General features: G+C 42.0%; 1 protein-coding gene across 2 annotated transcripts in view; it reads right to left on the bottom strand.

The window, feature by feature from the left end:
- The window catches only part of rnf216 (ring finger protein 216), a 131,127-nt gene that overhangs the window by 29,004 nt on the left and 85,394 nt on the right, over positions 1-16,729 (bottom strand). The gene's annotated exons all lie outside the window — the stretch shown is intronic.

The raw sequence follows: 16,729 nt of genomic DNA, 5'->3' as shown, positions 1-16,729 counted from the left end.
CAACCTGTATGTCTTTGGAGTGTGGGAGGAAACCCGAGATCCCGGAGAAAACCCACGCAGGTCATGGGGAGAACATAGAAACTCCTTACAGACAGCACCCGTAGTCAGGATCGAACCAGAGTCCCTGGTGCTGTAAAGCACCAACTCTTCCGCTGCACCGCCATGTTGCAATGATTCAATTTAAAGTTGTTTCGTTGTACAATTGCATCATGTTCAATCGCCTATGTGTAATATTCATCAGAAGTCCTTTACAGGTAATGCAAACACCTTCTCTTTCAATGAGCTATTACATAACTCATTAAAGGTCTAGACTGTAGCCTGAGTCACATGGAATTCCTTCAAATCTTAAGGAAAATTTAAAACAACACTGTGATCGACATTGCGTGCACTCACTTGTGAATTTTGTGCTTCTGGAGGTTTAGAAAAGGTTATACTCAATACTAGTAAAACCAACACCATAGGTCTTCCATGTAATGACTGCGACCAATGGCAAGATGCCAGATTTGACGACTGCACAAAAACGTGAGAAATTGCCAACCACAGTGAAGATGTTGCATGATATTTATGCAATCTTAGTTCAGTACTTGTTTGTCTATTACATGCTGAAACTCGAATATAGAAATGCGATTCTATTGCCCAAGACAGACAGCTGCGATGCATTGTCACGGACGCAATTCAGATTTAAGATGAATTCAAGTTGTTGCTTTGCATGTAACAAAATGATTGGAATCATCTTTTACAGCCATCTTCAACATAAGGAATTTGTAGAGTCCAATTCTTTGGTCTAGTTGAGGTCCAATTCCAGGAAGATATTAAAACAATGTGCTCCAACATAAATCAATGTGTAAATTGCTATCCTTGGTAATGCATCATACCATGGTTGGGGAACAGCTCCATCCAAGACCACAAGAAATTTCATTGAATTGTGGATGCAGCCCAGACCATCTGCAAACTAACCTCCCTCCCACTAATTCCCACTTCACGTTGCCTCGGCAAGACCACCAGCATAATCAAGGACAAGTCTCACCCTCCATTTTCTCCCCTCTCTCAGAAGGCAAGAGGTTACAGAATTGTGAAACACATTCTTCCAGATTTAGGGACAGTTTCTTCCCAGCGGTTTTCAGGCAACTGAACCATCCTATCACCAGCTAGAGAGCAGTGCTGACCTCTGCTTCATTGGAGACCCTCGGGCTATCTTTAATCAGACTTTATGATCTTGCACTAAACGTCATTCCCTTTATTCTGTATCTGTACATTGTGGACGGCTTGATTGTTATCATGTATAGTCTTTCTATTGACTGGATAGCATGCAACAAAAAGCTCTTCACTGTACCTCAGTAAACTAAACCTAAATTAATCTAGGCAATTTTTAAAAATGAATACGAATAGAGAATTGTTTGAATATTAAGATAATCTTTAAATTTTACTTGCTCCCTTTTGCTGTTGCTCATTGAGGAGTTTTTTTTCAATACGAAGAGCTGATCCCCCAAATATAAAGACAATCTTTCAGTTTTAAACACCCTCTTTTGTTAAGAGTTCATGAGGGAGGGAGAAACATTAGTAATGGCTCCATTCCTAATGACCTCATTGTGACTGATATTGCAATAGCATATACAACATCAGGCTCACTGGGGTTAAGGGCTTCTCCAGCATTCTTGGTGAAATATCACCAATGTACAGATGCTTGAGAAAAAATAATGGAACCAAACCCCACACACATATATAGTCTAAATCTTAAATAATAAAATAACTGTATTATTAATGTATCTCATGCAAATTTTTGCTGAGTATGTTTAAAGAGTGACACATTGAAACACAACTAACTGTGCATTCAAAATTTACATTTCATATAATTTTAAATTTCTTAATTTTGGATTTAAAGGCCTGCGGCAAAGTGTTGTGTTTTTGGACTGAAGGGAGGGGAACAGTGACATTTTCTAGGGATTAACAGATACCAGCCGATATACAAACAAATTGTGAATAACGCATGGACTTTTGTAAAGCAGGCTCTTAAAACAATGACTGCAAAGAGAAAAATTGGGAAACATTCTTTCATTTAACATCATGGAATCCATTTTGCAAAATTGCAATTTCTGGATCAAATCTCAAGGCAGAAACCTCACCAAAGCAGCCAGTCATTTGTTTTTTTTTGGTTGCCTACTCCCAAAAATTAATTTCCTGATTTTTGTCAAATTCTGAATATGCTGCTCCAAGACCGACTCAGCAGGGGTTAAATTAAACACGAGAACAGAAAAGCAGGGCGGGATTGTCCGGTGAAAATGGCATATAAAGCCCCACCTGCTATGTGGATACGCAGCAGTAAAGAAACACACTGCGTTTCAGTAGTGACAGAGCAAACCCTAGTGGTAGAACCCTAGTCGTGCTTCTGAATCATTCTGCTTCATTGAAACAATAGAGACCATCGGCAGCTCCAAAATATGTTTAAAAAATAATCGGTAAAAATACTTTTCTAGTCCAAGACAAAACACAAATGGCGAAAGAGGATGTTTGATTAACTTTTATTACATGCTATTCTATTTTCTTTAACATCATCTTTAAAATAATTTAGCTTGGATGTTTCTTCAAAGCTGCTTATTCGGAGATGCTGCCTGACCTGCTGAGTTGCTCCAGCATTCTGTGTCTACCAAAGAAATAGTTTCATCGTCAAGAATTTAGTTTTATAAAAGTGATGTTTTGTGGAGATGGAGCATAAAACATTACTGCATCAGAACTGGCCCTTCGGCCCACAATATCAGTGCCAAACATGATGCCAAGGCCCACTCTTATCTTCAGTGCACATAATCCATTTCCAACCGTTCCCTGCATATCCACGTGCCTATCCAACATTCTCTTAAATGCCACTGTTGTAACTGCCTCAACTACCACCCCACAGCAGTGCGTCCCAGGCACCCACCACTGTCTGTATATGGAATAAAACGCTCCACACTCCCTTCCGCACTTTCATGTTCTTCACTCGATTGCATGAATATAATCTCAATCCTGTGTTATCAAGCTTTGTATTCGCTTTACCTCCAGATTTCAATTCTGTTCACTACTTATTTGCAAGTGTGTAAATATCAAATCCCCCACGAAGGTGGAAATATTAAAGACTAGAGGGCACAGCTCCAGAGGGAGAGAGGCAATGTTTAAAGGAAATGTGCTCGGCAAGTTGTCTTTAAACATAGAGTGGTGCCTGCCTGGAACATGCTACCTAGGGGTGGTGCTGGAGGCAAATACGACAGTGATGTTTAAGAGGCTAGAGGCACCTGCATATGATGGGAACGGGGGGGGGGGGGGGGGTATATGGCACATGTGCAGGCATACGAGATTAATTTATCTTGGCATCATGTTCAGCATAGACAATGCACACCAAAGGGTCTGTTTGTGATGCATGCGTTCCATGTACAAGGCAGCAATTGTTCAGATCTGCAGGTATTGAAGGTCTGCTGGTGCCTTGTCCAAATGGTAGTCTTCATGTACCGGCATACACAGTTAAGTACAAATAGTTTCATAGCCCAGCCCAAATCTGCCACCGTGTGATGGCCATACAACAGTATTTCCCAGAGGAGCTCAAACAGCAATTCAGAAGAGAGCCCCAGATAACTTCCCCCCTTTCTTTGTTCAAGCATGCCTGAAGTCTACTGCCGTAGTCAGCTGCCGCAGCAAAATGAGCTAATTCAGCACCATTCATTATACTTTGTTCTCGGCTCTTGTTTCAGTATCACAGCAGACAGTGCAGTAAACTCACTGAACCACAGAGGATCATATTCAAAATGGATTTTCAGAGCACCCTTGTGTGGTGTGTGTGCACAGCTTGTCGGGCCAAGTCATCAAAGTCATATTGCCACCTTTGTGTTTATTTAGTTTAAATACTGTGATGTTTGGCACTCCAAAAAGCATATGGTGTATCGTGTAGTTAAATGAAACGGCAATCCACTCAGGTCATTGTAAATCTCATTACCCTCTCCTCTCGTCTAATGGACACATATCTCTAATAGCAAGCATGTAACCCTGCTTTTAGGATAGTTCAATTCTGAATTGTGTAACAGAGCATGAGACTCTGCAGTCATTTAACTACACAGCACCATTAAAAATCAGTTAAATGCAGCCTGGTCAAATCTGAAAACCATACAAGAAGCATAAAGAAATGCTGAAGACAAGCACAAATCAGAGGATCAGAATATTACCTTGCTCCTGAAAAATCTTGGAGCATGGATCAAAAGCAGTTCTCCAGAGGACATAGTGATCTTTTCTTGAGGACAGTAACATTTGCAGCAATAACTTCAATTCCCCTTCAGTTATCAGGTTAACAGATCAGCCAATGCATGTAAAGGGCACTTTTGATCAAATGTTTTTCATTTCAGAAGTTAAGGGATTTTTTAAAGACAGTCTTACTGTCTGTCTTTAAAAATTCCCTTAACTTCTGAAATGAAAAAAAAACATTTGGACAGGACTACATACTAGAAATGAATATAAAGGGGAAATACAAAACTTTACCGGTTACCGTTAAAGTTCAAAATCTCATTCCATTTTAGAATAATAATTTAACTGTCTACACAGAAAACAACTGAACACACAACTTTTGTAATAAGAAGATTAATCAATTCATAATTGATGATGAACTTTGGATTGGCAAATCATTCCAAACTTCAAAATGAATTCCAGATGTGTGCCGTACAACTTGCCAGGATCTTTCTTCAATGGAAACTAATATTTGCTGCGTGAAGGCAGACGACAGCTAACATTGTGAACAAGCAAGCAGATCTGGCAACTGGGTGAACGCTGTATTCTCTATTTATACCGATACTAAAAATAGCCTGCAACCTCACCCACCAGATCTGTGACCAGTAACTGTGGGGAGAAACTGCAATCTTTCACACCTATTTTGCATCAGACTGACTACGATTACTTCTGACTAAGCCGCTCATTAAATTAATGTCAATGCGATGTGGTGTGAAGATGTTAGGTGCGTTTCAATCCCTGGCATACCTTTGCGACGGAGTACTGCATTTAATCAAAGTAATTTGCTTAACCTCAGTCATGATGAGGACACATGTGGAGCAGTGCAAAACAGTCACAGCTTTATACAAACAACACTTAAGGAGCGAAGGAATGGGTGACGTTTCTTCAGACTGAAGAAGTGTCTCGACCCGAAACGTCACCCATTCCTTCTCTCCTGAGATGCTGCCTGTCCTGCTGAGTTACTCCAGCATTTTGTGAATAAATACCTTCGATTTGTACCAGCATCTGCAGTTATTTTCTTACACATAAGGAGCGACTTAATACAGGAAACGGGAGAGCCAATATAATAGTTTTACATAATCCACTCGTCCTGTAGGATTGTTATTAAAATCGCCCACTTTGACCATCCATTGGTGTACCCTGCCAAATGTTTCTTTTGGCTTGACTTTTATTTTTAAAATGACTTGGTGAAGTAACTCAGTGGGTCAGGCAGCATCCCTGGAGAACATAGATAAGCGACGTTTCAGGTGGGGACCCTTCTTCAGGCGACAAAATGACTTGGTATGCCTTAACGTTGAAGTTACAGAATAAAGGAAGTTTGCTGCCCCAGTATTACACTACAGCATGAGAAAGCTTCTATTGCCACACACAATGTGAATTGGGTAAAATGTTGACAGGCAAAATTCACATGAATCATCTGAGGATCACACTGTGCGAACAACCCATCTGAAACTTGACGAACATATGTTAGTTATTATTATTGTTAAAGCAAAAACAGTTATTGTTGACTGTCACTACTTATTGAATGCAATAATAATTGTCCAGCAGTTGACATTTACTTGTATACACTGTATACACTTGTAGGCTTGTATACACTGGAATTTAGAAGGATGAGAGGAGATCTTATCGAAACGTATAAGATTATTAAGGGGCAGAAAAGGAAAGAGGCAGGAAACATGTTCCCAATGTTGGGGGAGTCCAGAACCAGGGGCCACAGTTTAAGAATAAGGGGTAGGCCATTTAGAACTGAGATGAGGAAAAACATTTTCAGCCAGAGAGTTGTGAATCTGTGGAATTCTCTGCCTCAGAAGGCAGTGGAGGCCAATTCTCTGAATGCATTCAAGAGAGAGCTAGATAGAGCTCCTAAGGATAGCGGTATTTATTCACAAAATGCTGAAGTAACTCAGCAGGTCAGGCAGCATCTCAGGAGAGAAGGAATGGGTGATGTTTCGGGTCGAGACCCTTCTTCAAACTTAAGGATAGCGGAGTCAGGGGGTATGGGGAGAAGGCAGGAACGGGGTATTGATTGATAATGATCAGCCATGATCACATTGAATGGCGGTGCTGGCTCGAAGGGCCTCGTCCTGCTCCTATTGTCTACATGAATGAACCACAACCCCAATCAGTGAACATGCTATTTGGCTCTCAGTTACAATTAGATGCAGCATTAAAATGAAATATTATATTTACCATGTCCCTCAGCAGATCTATCTGGTGGATGCAAAAGATCCCATGGCATTTTGACAGGCAGCAGGGGAACCCAGCCCCTCTGCCAACATGCCGATAACCAGATGCTATCATATTTGTTTGCAAGAGCTTACTGTGTGTAAATTAGCTGCCGAGTTTCCAACAATGGTGACTGTACAAAAGTACAAGTCTTTTTTCCTTCTTTCAAACTTCGAAAATGCCACGCACATCTTTAAGAGTCAACAATTAAATGTATAATCGGGTAACACACATCCAGCAGGAGGGGGGGGGGGCATGAAAAGAGGAGCTTTTCAGATGTGATGCACAAATAAGTGAACAATAAAAATCACACAAAAAAATAATCACCAAGGCTTTTTACCCATAATTGTCCCATTCATTACGCATAATAATGCACGATTCAATCTTTGATCAAGATTGAGTGATCGTGTTTTGACCATGAAATATTTCAATGCCGCTCTGTAAATTACCCAGATGTATAAACAAATGAATCCATTTTCATGATGAACAGGAAGAATACTGTTATTTTCTCCATAACTAAACACGTTTATTCACCAAATCCCTCGAGACCGAAGCGGCGGTGGAATTGCCACGGAGACTGAAATTTTACGAACTAATAATTTAAGCGTGATACCAATTTTAGTGTTTGTAAAAATGCTGTGGAGACTTGTAATCTGTAATTTAATACAGTCCCTTTTTGTCATTATGCTCCAATAGAATCATGAGTAAAAATAATCATTCTCAATCTGTCTCTACCCATATCAAAATTAAAAACGCCAGCATCACATAATGTATATTGTTTTGAGTCTTACATCATTTCACAAAGAAGAATCTGGATATCCCATCAAAACGTCAACTCAGTTACAGCTGCTGATGGCTACTAATTCACTCTGGTTTTTGGCCAAACCCTATAATGTGGTCACAAATCACGTTAAGCAGTAAAAAATGTGCACTAAGAAAACAATATTACTGTAATGAGGATGGCCGTGGTTCATATTTTCTTCACTTGCCTTGTGATGTCAAAAGGACATTTGACAAAGCAAAAGGTCTTACTGTTATCCAGATGGCTCTTCAATGAAAGTCATGTACAGAAGTATCCAGATTTTAAAAAAAATAGACCATCATCCATATTTCACACTTAAGTCATTTTGTGTGCTTGGGGAACATGAAATCTTGCCAATTTTCTCCGTTGTGCTCTTGAAAGCATCAAAACTTTTGTGAAATGGTCCCACTGGCATTGTGCACCATCTGCACATTTTTCAAATGATCACAATACACGAGGGGGGGATAGTCTCGCACAAACACCCACCATGTTGTGTCCACGTCCCAATTTTCAAATACATGCAATTTGAGAGCAAATGTTGAAAAGTAAATTCAGAGCAGGAACCTATATCGGACTTCCCTCCCTAATCAGAGTTCCTCCTGGACTCTGCAGCAAACACTGTCCTCTTGTTACTTATCCAGGACAGAATGAAGACTGAATCACAAACGTATCTCCTTTGGCTGAATCGCAAACATATCTTGTGTGGCTTATAGACAATAGGTGCAGGAGTAGGCCATTCGGCCCTTCGAGCCTGCACCACCATTCAATGTGATCATGGCTGATCATTCTCAATCAGTACCCCGTTCCTGCCTTCTCCCCATACCCCCTGACTCCGCTATCCTTAAGAGCTCTATCTAGCTCTCTCTTGAATGCATTCAGAGAATTGGCCTCCACTGCCTTCTGAGACAGAGAATTCCACAGATTTACAACTCTCTGACTGAAAAAGTTTTTCCTCATCTTCATTCTAAATTGCCTAACCCTTATTCTTAAACTGTGGCCCCTGGTTCTGGACTCCCCCAACATTGGGAACATGTTTCCTGCCTCTAACGTGTCCAACCCCTTAATAATCTCATATGTTTCGATAAGATCCCCTCTCATCTGTCTAAATTCCAGTGTATACAAGCCTAAGCCTTGAAAGCTCCTTGAATAAATTGTTTGAAGTCTATTTCCCAATTTAAAAAAAAATGTCATCATGAATTCACATACTCTCCATAGGTGTGCATTTTAGATATTGGCAGAGAAAAGAGAACAGTACAGCACAGGAACAGGCCCTTCAGCCCACAGGCATGATGCCAAGACTAACTCTTATCTGCCTGCATATAATCCATATCCTTGAATTCTCTGCATATCCATGCACTTATCCAAAAGTCTCTTAAATGCTCCTATTGTATCTGCCTCCATCACCATGATAACACCTGCCTCAACTGCCGAATAAATAAAATTATACTATCGCAAACTTTAAGAACCATTTAGACAGGTACATGGACAGACACAAAAAGCTGGAGTCACTCAGTGGAACAGGCAGCATCCCTGGAGAGAAGGAATGGGTGAAGTTTCGGGTCGAGACCCTTCTTCAGACATGGGTAGGACAGGTTTAAAGTGATATGGGCCAAACGCAGGCAGGTGGGACTAGCGTAGATGGGACATGTTGGCCGGTGTGGGCACGTTGGGCCGAAGGGCCTGTTTCCACGCTATAAGACTCTATGACAACCCCAATATGTTATTCTTTAAACATTTCTTTGTTTGCCAACTTGAACCCAGGCCTGTAAGTTAGGTGACATACTCTTAGATCCGATGCAATGGTTTTTAAGCACAACTAATGATACACACTGCACCACAATCGAGAACCCGAAGGGCTACTGGCTGCGCAAGGTGGGTTTGCTTCCCGATTCCGTACATTGTCCGTTTTCAATCTGGAAAAGCAGAAACGAGACTTGCGAGCAGCAAAAGAATAAGATCAAGATCAGGGGATGGGAACCAGAAACTGAGAATTAGTGCTTATGAAAAGTGCAGGTGACATTACAGCGGCACAGTGGTTCATCAGACCCCATCTCCTGTCAGAAATCCCTCATCCAGCCCATCCCCTGCTTAAGATGGCAAACTGTGAAAGCACGATTGCTTGAAGATGAACTCACTGGAGAAAGTAATGCCTCATCCCTTCATTTGATTTTCTTTATTTCACGGCAATTACCTGCATATACAGATTAATAAATTTCAATTAAGATGCAAGATCCAGTTTAAAGCTTTTGTCCCTCAATCATCTGGATGTTATAAGCTGCTGCAGGCTAGCTTCTCTGCACATAAACCAAATATAACCATAGAAGGTAGAAATTGATAAAAAAAAAGCCCCGAGTTCAAATAAGGGGTGGAACTGAAACTGTTAGAGTGTTAGATACTCCCTGACGAACAGAGCAGCTTAGATGTACACGGCCGGAGACAGCTGGTGATTTCTGATAGGACGTGGTTAGCATGCTCGATCATGTGACCGCTCTACTGTAGGACCAAGGTCACATTCTCTGCTTCTGCTGGTTATTGAATAATACGGTACCGAACAATATGGGGATGGCTGCCACAGCTGGCACTATCGCCAATAACAAAGACTTCCGTTGACTTTATGAAGATCTACAGGGCATAAAATAAGCAGCTTTGGCATTGAAAAATGTTTATTCGTGTCGTGTTTTATTCATTATTCAACGTGGCATCGCAGTAGAGTTGCTGCCTCACAGCGCCAGAGTCCCGGGTCCAATCCTGACTATGGGTGCTGTCTGTACGGAGTACCTGTGCATTCTCCCAGTCACCGGTTTCCTCCAAAGACGTACAGAGTTTGTACGTTCTCCCCGTGACCTGCGTGGGTTTTCTCCAAGGTCTTCGGTTTCCTCCCACACTCCAAAGACATACAGGTATGTAGGTTAATTGGCATGGTAAATGTAAAAATTGTCCCTAATAGGGTAGTATTAATGTGCGGGGATCGCTGGTCGGCGCAGACCCGGTGGGCCGAAAGGGCCTGTTTCTGCGCTGTATCGCTCAACTAAACTTTAAAACGTACAGGTTTGTAGGTTAATTGGCTTGGGATAATTGTCCATTGTCGCTAGAGTGTGTCAGATAGTGTTAATGTGTGGGGATCGCTGGTCAGTGTGGACGCTATGGGCCATAGGGCCTGTTTCCATGCTGTATCTCTAAACTAAACTAACAATATCCAGCCAAATGGCTGTATCTTTCCAATACAACTTTGTCAATAGACACTTTTGTGCATATACCATTTCATTTTCATTCGAGTCATGCAGACCGAAACAGGCCCTTCAGCCCAACTTGCCAGTGCCGACAAAGATACCCCATCAAAACTAGTCCCACCTATCCATGTTTAGCTCATATACATCCGCCTAAACCTTTCCTATATCGTGAATGTTTTTATCCAAGGTAGCAATCATGTATGATCTTTGATCGCCCTCAAATGGGAAGCTATTTTGAATAAATCTTATCTGACTCTAATTTCTCTTAGCCAACACCCACATGCATTTTCCTGTAGTATTAATTGACAGAGTTGTGTGCAAACGTTAACTAATTTTCCCCTCTATAGACTTTGGGATGAGAGCAGTGTTCCAGGATTACTCAATAGAAATGTAAGCTGCAATTCAAGGACCCAACTGTGAGAAACTTGAGATTTGAGATTTGAGATTTAGAGATACAGCACAGAAACAGGCCCTTCGGCCCACCGGGTCCGCGCCGCCCATCGATCCCTGCACACTAACACTCTCCTACACCCACTAGGGACAATTTTTTTATTTTTTTTTACATTTGCCCAGCCAATTAACCTACAAACCTGCACCTCTTTGAAGTGTGGGAAGAAACCGAAGATCTCAGAGAAAACCTGGCAGAAAAGTCCCAGATACATTGAGATAATCCTGTTTTTCCCTAATTTTCATTTTCCCCCACCCCCCCCCAACTTTCACTTCTTACGCTATGAAACACTTAAAATAGGAAAGGACCTGTTTCATTAGATAATTCTTAACCATCAATCAGATAATGTGGAGTTTCAAACTTTCCAGTTAGATCAGGGAAATTCTGTGATGGAGAAGTGGGCATTACTGTCAGGCAATAGCTCCAGCTCAGGAACTCAGCCGCTCCAGCGATGGTAAACATAGTGAAGACAACCTTCATCTTTAGCTTGCAACATGCTGAGCTGAGACACAGAAACAGTCTGACTGTGCATGGCTCTCCACTGAAGGTCATTTATCAATGAACTATTTATTACTTGCAATGAAATACGATAGAGGCGTTTGAGAAGCTTTTGGCGTAGGCAGTTGAAGTGCAAGGAATAGAGGGATATGGATCATATCGCAAGCAGATGGGATCAGTTTAACGTGGCATCAGGTCCAGCACAAAAAAATTGTGGGCCGAAGGGCTGCACTGTTGTGTGAAACACACATCATAGAAGGATATAATACCAGTGATCCCAGAGACCTTGTTTAAAATTTGCATTCCTGCTTAATGAAAATGCCTGCATTCCAATGAATCTTGCTGCAAATTAACTTAAACAAACACATATTCTGCCTGCCAATTTATGCAGTGAAGAATGAAGAAAAACACCCATAGCGAAGCAAGACAATTGGTTGTTTTGCAAAAGGCATATTTAAAGAATGCCCACACATTTAACGAGACATCTTAAAGCTGCGCACCCATGTTGTTTATCATTTGCTCTCCAAAAGGGGACAGATCATATGTTCCTACTCATTCACTCAACCAACCCCCAGGATCATGCATCAGCCGCAGATAGTGCAGGAAAATAACAGGGTCGTTCTCTTCCTGTTAACCGGGTCGTTCTCTTCCTGTTAACCCGGTCGGTCTCTGGCGCTGTAAGGCAGCAACTCTACCGCCACGCCACTGTGTCACCCAAAAAAGTGTAAAGACATTGAAAATATCTCTCTCCCCCTAAAACTCCCTCCGTCGTGGTGTCATCTCCAAACTTGTAAATGTAGTTAGAGCAGAATTTGGCTGCACTGCCATGAAAGTATAGGGAGCATACCAAGGGGCAGCGAACACAGCCTTGCAGGGTGCCTTCGTTGAGAATTATGGTGGTAATGTCACCTGTCCCTATAGATTGCAATCAATGAGTCAGGTAAATCAAGGATCCAGTTGCAGAGGGGTTACCGAGTCCCAGGTCCAGGGACTCGTTTAGAGAGGAGTTTGGTTGGAAATATGGTGTTGAAAGTGGAGTCAATAAATAAGAGTCTAACGTAGGTGTCCTTGTTATCCAGATGGCCCAGGAATGATTGCAGGGCCGTTTACCATGGACATGGCAGTAGGTTATCAAGGCTATCTGGGAGGCTGGAGTTATGTGTCACCTGCCATGACCAGCCTCTCAAAGTTGTTTCATAATGGTAGAGGTCAAAGCCGCTGGATGGGAGTCATTAAAGCACGCTACTCTATTTTCCTTGGCATGGGATGCCAGTCGCCATCTTAAAGCAGGTGAGGCTTTAAGTGGGGAGAGGTTAAAGCTGTCCACAAATACGTCTGCCAGCTGGTCCGAGAAAAGACCAGGAGGCAGCTGTTAATAATATAATGATCCAAAGATTGTGAATTGGATACAAAAATGCCTCTTGGTATTCTTAATCAACAGCTAAGCTAGCAGGCACCTTTAGAAAGGAGGCCAGCTGTTTTAGTTTCCTCTGTGTTCTTCAGTTCCTCTTCCATTCCCCAGCTCTTCCTGTTCCTAATTGAAGTTTGTCACAATGCAAGTTATTTGGGGCAACTTTTTGCCGATATCCTTAGTACATTTCTTTGCCTGAAGGATGTCCAAGGTCTATCGCATAATCGTTTTTGATTATGTTTGCAGGCCCTGTTATGCATGAAATACTGTATTCTGTTTAACAAAACCTTAAAAGGTACATTCAGGAGAACTGAGTGAAACAAGCCGAAGTCAATTTTCTGCTTAGTTACACCCTGCAAGTGTGCACGGAGCTTAACTTGCTACAAGTACAATTTAAAGTATCACACAAATACAGCTGTGTGCTTGAAACTAATATTGTTCCTCTGGTTAAAAAAAGAGATTTATCCCACTTTGCAATTTATTTACTTCAACAAGAATAGCAATTTCTCAACAACAAACTCGCTACAAGTTCATTTTGACAAGGACATGCATAAAGTGTTTGTGGTTTTGGTGTAAATATTAAAAGCAAAATGAAGATTGCTTTTGGTTCTCAAATATGTGTAATCATGTCAGGCAACATAATTGTCTGCATCAATTTGCATGAATCTGCATCAAGAATCTGAACCTTACATGCATGGGGTGCATTTATGGTGCGAGGCCAAGCGCATGGACTGATAGCTGCATGGAGCAGCTGCGCAGCGGCAGAGGACCCCGACAGCCTGCTAGGCCGGGCCGACCCTGCAACGCCGCCAGAACAACGGGCCTTCATGGTCAGGGCCGAATGGCCTACTCCTGCACCTATTGTCTATTGTCAGGCTAAGAACCTCTGCACTCACAACAACTGGGACTTGAAAATGGCGCCAAACCTGGCGACTCTTGTACACTGTCTCAGTGGACCATTTTTATACACTCGTCCTGTATCGAAGTGCTTATGTACAGTAATAATAGTGAACTGCTTGCAGAAATGAATTTCACTCTATCTTGGTGCGCATGACCATAAAGTACTATTGAATTGCACCATTGAAACAAACATACAACTGATTTAATTTCATTAAGACTAACACACATATCGTTCATTACAACATTCAAACCACACCTTTCTAATAACCTCATTTACTGGAAAGCAGAAGCTCATGGTTCCTCTCTCCCAGCAGCTGAGAAATATCAAAGCAGCCTAGATTACCGAGCGGTTTTATTGGTGTCCAGTGCACCAGAAAGCCAGCAATTCAGTACGAGTCAGCAATTCAGTACAAAAGTCAGCAATTCAGTTCTGTCACCATTGAGCAACCAAACCTTCAGCATGAAATGCTGGTAGGTGCTGCCACTGACTGCCTCTGCAACCTGTAACAGACAGGACAATTTGGTTTAATGAGTCCTCATAGACTAACCCCCACTCCATTTTTATCTGGTGAAAGCAATTCTCAGCTGTGTGAAATAACATTTGGAAAAACAAGCATCAAAGTTCATGGTCAATATACTTGGGACAATTGATAGAAGCACAGTAGATGCATTTGTAGAAAGAACGTCATATGTTAGTACAAAGTTTGAAGGCCAAGAGTAAGTAATCCGCGAACAAGCCCCTGCTGCCATCTTCTTAATTCCTCGAGATCGAGAGGGACTGATGGGCTTTGATGTGACTAATCAGGGCACCACAGACTAATGCACAGTTGGTACAGGTTCTGCTTGGGGCAGCTGGTAGAGCCGCTGCCTCGCAGTGCCAGACGCCCGGGTTTGATCCCGATCTCAGATGCTGTCTGTGTGGCGTTTTCACATTCTCCCTGTGACTGCTATAGTTTCCTCCCACATCCCAAAGATGTGTGGTTTTGTAGGTCAATTGGTCTCTGTAAATTGGCCTTTGTGTGCAGGGAGTGGATGAGAAAGTGGGATAACAGAGAACTAGTGTGAACTAGGGTGATCGATGGTGGCCATGGACACAGTGGGCTGAAGACCCGTTTCCTTGTTGTACCTTTAAACTTTAAACTTAAATTTGGGTTGGTCATGAATTCTTTCTGTTGCTTCCTCAGGACTTTGGAGTGCTCCAAATACGCACGGTTCTCAATACCATCCCAAAGGCTGCTACTCTACATTGAGTGGTCATGGGCCAGACGTTTCCAGCAGTCAGTGAGGACATGACACTTCAAGGAAAGATTGAGCACATCATTAAGCCTTTTGAACTGTCCTTCTGATAATCACTTCCATTTTTAAAACTCAGATAGAGTATGTATTTTGCGAACCTCATGTCAGGCTTGCCGACAACAGCTCTCCGAGATATCTAGCCAAGACTAACCCAGGGCCTGAACACCAAGAATATATTTACCGGGGAAGGAGACCGATCCCAGGCTGAACAGTGCAGGGCTGTTTCTTTGTGTAGAAAGGAACTGCAGATGCTGGTTGGCAGTGAAAATAGACACAAAATGGCGGAGTAACTCAGCGGGTCAGGCAGCATTTCTGGAGAAAAGGAATAGGTGACATTTCAGGTCGACTAAGGGTCTCGATGCTGCCTGACCCGTTGAGTTATTGTGTCTAGAACTGTTTTTTTAAGTTCAGCTTCCTCTGGAATCAAGACCAGAAAAACATTTTGCCTTGCAATAAACAGAACTCTACATGGTCAGCCAAAGGAAATACCCCAAAAACATTCTTAGTGCTCACTGGGTAAAGTACCTTCAGACACAAAATGGCACAAATCCCTGCGACTAATAAACCCTTTCTGCCAACTGCACTTAAAACATAAATTTGGTTTAGTAATTTATTTGATATTAATGAATGACCTTACCAATGATGATAGACAATTATAATCTCTGGGCCGAGGTGAACATAGAGAAAATAACCAATGAGCTGCTGGATTTTCAGAACAGGTTAACTGTCTTCATTTTATGCAACTTTCTTCTGATAGAGAAGGTTAGATTTAGCTCTCTTTCAAGAGAGAGTTAGATTTCGTTCTTAGGGCTAAAGGAATCAAGGGATGTGGGGAAAAAGCAGGAACTGGTCTAAACCGATTTTAGATGATCAGCCACGATCATATTAAATGGCGGTGCTTGCTCGAAGGGCCAAATGGCCTACTCCTGCACCTATTTTTCTATGTTTCTAAGGTACTACAAAATGCTGGAGTAACTTAGCGGGTCAGGCAGCATCACTGGAGAGAAGGAATGGGTGACGGTTCGGGTCGAGACCCTTCTTCAAACGTCATCCATTCCTTCTCTCCAGAGATGCTGCCTGACCCGCTGAGTTACTCCAGCATTTTGTGATACCTTCGATTTGTACCAGCATCTGCAGTTGTTTTCCTATTTCTATGTTTCTATGTTTCTAACAATAAAAATACTTAAAAACAGGAAGATTAAATTATTGTGTAGGTAAGAAGTGCAGATGCTGGTTTACACTGAAGATAGATGCAGAATGCTGGAGTAACTCAACGGGTCAGGCAGCACCTGCCCCTGGAGGTGTCTGAAGAAGGGTGTCGGCCCGAAACGTCACCAATTCCTTTCCTTCAGAGATGCTGCCTAGCGATGTGAGTTACTCCAGCATTTTGTTTCTATCTAAGATTAAATTCTTAGTTATTTTTAAATTAGGAAGAAAGGCAGCTTGAAAGATTCAGACGTTTTAATCAACAATTTCCCATTTCCATCCTGCAATGCTGCATTCAGGCTCCTTGATGCTGTATCACCATGTTCGTTCCTTTTGAACCTGGGTCCACAGACTGTGGATTCAGTAGATAGCAAGTAAATGTGTTTTTGTTTCAAACACGGCAGAGAGGCAAGTGATTTTCAGACCCTATGATTAAAAGCAGCTGCATTCGCAGAATCTATCCAATCTGA

This window comes from Rhinoraja longicauda, chromosome 21 (assembly GCF_053455715.1).
Source record: "Rhinoraja longicauda isolate Sanriku21f chromosome 21, sRhiLon1.1, whole genome shotgun sequence".
NCBI lineage: Eukaryota > Metazoa > Chordata > Chondrichthyes > Rajiformes > Arhynchobatidae > Rhinoraja > Rhinoraja longicauda.
This window is presented reverse-complemented; position numbering and strand designations above follow the sequence as displayed.